Source organism: Anarrhichthys ocellatus, unplaced genomic scaffold (genome assembly GCF_004355925.1).
Source record: "Anarrhichthys ocellatus isolate YVR2014 unplaced genomic scaffold, GSC_Weel_1.0 scaffold4308, whole genome shotgun sequence".
Classification (NCBI taxonomy): Eukaryota; Metazoa; Chordata; class Actinopteri; order Perciformes; family Anarhichadidae; genus Anarrhichthys; species Anarrhichthys ocellatus.
In genome coordinates this window covers 1-4593 of record NW_022284282.1, presented here as the reverse complement: position 1 = coordinate 4593, position 4593 = coordinate 1, and the positions used below count along the sequence as shown (strand labels likewise).

The following is a 4593-nucleotide window of genomic DNA, read 5'->3' as shown; positions in this document are numbered from 1 at the left end:
GGGGGGGGGGGGGGGGGGGGGGGGGGGGGGGGGGGGGGGGGCAAAGTGAGAAAATAGAGAGAGAGGTCAAGAGAGTAGGTGTGTGGGCTGGAGGGAGAGAAGCAAGTAGGCACATTCTTGGCCAGATTGCCAGTTTGTGTGTGTGTGTGTTTGTGCACAAGTGCATGTCTTACCTGTGTGTGTGTGTGTGTGTGTGTGTGTGTGTTTGTGCGTCAGAACTAGTGCTTGTCTAAATAAGGCCAAGGAGGGCGACGCTTATCAACAGCTGACCCCCCCCACCTACACACACACGGTCAGTCATACTCAGTAGTGAGATTCATGCCTGATCAGACTGACAGAGCCACCACCAGCTTAAACTATTACAACTCTATTCAGATTTCCTTCTCTTTTTCTGATCCTCCATAATTATATATAATAATAACAAAAACAGTACGTAAACATTATTACATTTGAGAAGCCTAAAGAAAAGAATGGTGTTTTTTTTTACATTTTTGCTTAAAAATGACTTAAATGATTAATTGATTATCAAAATTGTTGCTGATTAATTTCTGTTGAGTGACCAATTGTTGCAGCTCTACTTATGTCAAAGTCATTGGTTCATGCATTCTTGTATTCCATATAAAGATTCCATTTTCTTGATTAATCATTGATTAGGTGATGAATTCTTTCGTTAACTTACCAATAATTAATAACCATAACGTCTAGCAGTCAACCTTTTATTTAAATAATATAACATGTTATAATCCAATATTGTTGCATACAATACAATTCTATAATAGTATTTAATATCTAATACAATACATAAAGAAATCTACATTTTTGGCAAAACTCACAAAAGGTGAAATTCTAAATGATTTACTTATTTATAGAGCCTGCATATCCTAGAAGAAGTTCTGGCTATTAAGAAGGTTCATGTTTTGGCATAGAGCCGATTAGTAATTTAATTCCAACTAGTAAAAAATATAATGTTCAATTTCTCATGTTTATAACAAATCACATCTCAGTTCAGAATTTTTTCGAGAAGTCTGCTTCTCTTAATAATACACATTATATTTATTTATTAGCAATCTTGACCTTGCCAATATGGCGGACAGGAAATTGCACATTAAACTCATGTTTAGTCTGACGCATCAACGCATTCCACGTAAATTTGCAAACACTAGATTTGGGTAAATTTGTGCAGCACATACAATTTTCCTTTAGGTCAATTTAAAACCATGACTACAAACTACCCCGCTCCTGAATGTAAGTGTTTTTTAACTTGGTTCTCTTCTTGCCTGGTTGATTACCTTCCAGCCCTTATTCCATGGATGCTTCTGTTCAGTGACTTCTGTAATCTCTTGGTGATTCTGTGACATTTCTGTCTCTCTTTTTTAAATATCTGTATTTTACAGTTCCCTCACTGTCTGTCGTCTCTCTCCCTCTGTTCTTGCTGCAGGTACGTTCCAGGGTCAGTGGACTGGTGGGATGCGTCATGGCTATGGCGTGCGTCAGAGTGTGCCGTACGGTATGGCCTCTGTCATTCGTTCCCCTCTACGAACCTCGCTGTCATCCCTCCGCAGTGAGCAGAGTAACGGTACGGTACTGCGTGACAGCCTGTCCGACAGCCCCGCCGGTACACGCGGCGGCTTCGTACTCAACTTTCACTCAGACGGAGAAGGTTCAGAAAAGAAGAAGGGTCTTTTCCGCCGAGGCTCCCTCTTCGGGAGCCTCCAGCGATTGCGCAAGTCAGACTCACGCTCGTCGATTTCCAGTAAGCGCAGCTCAGCACACAGTGACACCACCATGAGCCGCATCAGTTCAAGCGACGCCAACTCCACCATCAGCTTTGGAGACGGAGATGCCGGCGACGACTACATGCCTCTGGAGGACAACGTGGACGCCACCACCACCGAGTCCTACATGGGCGAGTGGAAGAATGACAAGCGCAGCGGCTTTGGCGTCTCCGAGCGCTCCAACGGCATGAAGTATGAAGGCGAGTGGCTGAACAATAAGCGACATGGCTACGGCTGCACCATCTTTCCCGATGGCACCAAGGAAGAAGGAAAGTACAAGAACAACGTTCTGTCCCGAGGCATCAGGAAGCAGCTGATCCCGCTGAGGAACACCAAGACCAAACAGAAGGTGGACCGGGCCATCGAGGGAGCAGTGAGAGCAGCAGCTATTGCCAGAACCAAAGTAGAGATCGCCATCTCCAGGTAAAATGTCCCGCGTAAGATCATCTCGGAAAGCTTTTTTCTGGGCCATAGTTTCCCTTTATGTTGGATAGAGTTCCGCAGAGAGCTGACTACAGTAATAGGGGATATCCTGCAAAGGTGCCTGATTGGACTTACACTGAAGATGTTGCATTTACATGGTTAGCATCTTAAACCCTTACGCCATCAGGACACGTCTTGGCCTTGAAATCACTGAAAAGAGCAGTCAGACAATCAGACAAAGCCAAAAGTATTTGAAAAAGAAAACAAATGTGATGATGTATAGAGCCATCACAGTTAACAGGTGCGCCTCCTTTTTTTTACACACTTAGTTATAGTCCATAGTTGTGTTTTCACTGTTTTCCTGTGCAATGAGAGATTAATCTACTTTCAGACTTCCAAATAAAGTGGTTTAAATGGTAAATTGACTTGCATTTGTATAGTGCCTTTCAACTCTTCCAACCACTCATTTACTACACTCCCCCACATTCATACACTGATGCTTGGGTACCTACTTCAGGGTTTAGTTTCTTGCCCAGGGACACATCATGGACATGGACTGGAGTATATTCCGATTAGAAGACGACTCGATCTACCTCTGTGCTACCGCCTCGAAAAAACCCTGTTCCCAACTTTGTCTGACCTACTCATGTTTCATGCTCTCTTGGACGTTTTTGGTGTGATGTCAACGTGTTCCCAGATCTCAGCAGTTAACTTGTTGAGTGCCCTGTGAGAAAGCAGTAGTCACTGTCTACACTCTAACAGTTTCACTGAATTTTAAGCAAAAAATATGGGACAATATAAACATTTGTGCAGTTCTGTGCAACAGTCTTAGGGTGCTTTCACACCTCACCTGTTTGGTTCGGTTAATAATAAGAATAACAATAATAATAATACATTTTATTTATATAGCGCTTTTCATAAAACTCAAAGACACTTTACATTAAAATCATCATATATAAAAGCAATACACTAAAAACATAAAATACACAATAGTGGTCACACATTAGAAGCAGTTTTGAACAGGTGGGTTTTGATCTGTGATATGAATATGGAAAGTTCAGTGCAGTCTCGGATGTGTTTGGGGAGAGAGTTCCAGAGGGAGGGGGCAGATATGGAGAAGGCTCTGTCACCCCATGTCCGGTGCTTGGTCCTGAGTGGAAGAGACAGGAGGTTGGCATCAGAGGAGCGGAGCCGACGTGATGGAGTGTGGTGGTGAAGCACGTCGGTGAGGTAGGAGGGGGCCTGATTGTGGAGGGCTTTATGAGTGAGGAGAAGGATTTTGTATTGGATCCGTTGTGGGACGGGAAGCCAGTGGAGGTTCTGGAGAACAGGGGTGATGTGGTTGCGGGAGCGGGTGTGGGTGAGCAGGCGAGCAGCAGAGTTCTGGATGTACTGGAGTTTATTTAGGATTTTGGATGATGTGCCGTGGAGAATGCTGTTGCAGTAGTCAATTCTTGAGGTGATGAAGGCGTGGATCAGAGTTTCAGCAGCAGATGAGTGATGGGCGGAGACGGGCTATGTTTTTTAAGTGGAAAAAGGCAGTTCTGGTGATTTGTTTGACGTGGTGTTCAAAGGAGAGGTTGCTGTCAAACATGACTCCGAGGTTGCGGATGTGTGGGGAGGGAGACAGAGTGGAGTTGTCGATGGTGAGGCAGAACATTAAAACAAACTCAGGTTCTTTTGCTCGGTTAGTCCGGTTCGTTTGGGCCGGTGTGAAGGCTGTCAATCGGACCCTGGTGCGGACCAAACAACCAGACCGAGACAGCTTGGAAAAGTGGGTTTCCAAGAGGACTCTGGTGCAATTAGTTTTCGGCGTGAAAGCAAACAAACCAACCACAGGAGTCTATGATAGCAAATACGTGATTTTAGCATGATGTCAAAATCTCTTTGCTGATCGTGAAGACTGTTCAGGAATCCTGATCCTATAATTGCTCTGTGTAAAGCCAAGTTTATAACTTGTTAGTGCAAATCAACATGTGTTGATGTCTCTCTCTCTCTCTCTCTCTCTCTCCGCCCTCTCTCCCTCTCTCTCCGCCCTCTCTCCCTCTCCCTCTCTCCCTCCCCACAAGCCGAGAGTGAGCAGTTTAGAGTCAGAGTTAAAGAAAACTCTATTGGGCTCGCTCTGTGGGCTCCATGTTTGCGGAAGATCTTGGTAATTTTATACTCAGCAGTCGAGCACTTTTGACTTCATGTGCCGACGAGCATCTTTTTTCTAAGAATGAACGGGGCCGCTGCCTCCATTCTCTTCATACATCCATGACTGAGTCGAGCATGTTGTTGACCGTAAAGGCCACGGCTCATTGTCATGGATATTTTACCGTTACAACCAAACTCTCTTTCATTTCCTTGAGAGAGCGAGAGCTGTGAGAGAGAAGGGGGGGGGGGGGGGGGGGGG

The 4593-nt window shown here is 44.8% G+C and overlaps 1 pseudogene; it reads left to right on the top strand.

Moving 5' to 3' along the window:
• The first annotated feature begins 1394 nt into the window (after positions 1 to 1394).
• On the top strand, positions 1395 to 3087 carry LOC116379429 (junctophilin-1 pseudogene; annotated as a pseudogene).
• Positions 3088 to 4593: the final 1506 nt, after the last annotated feature.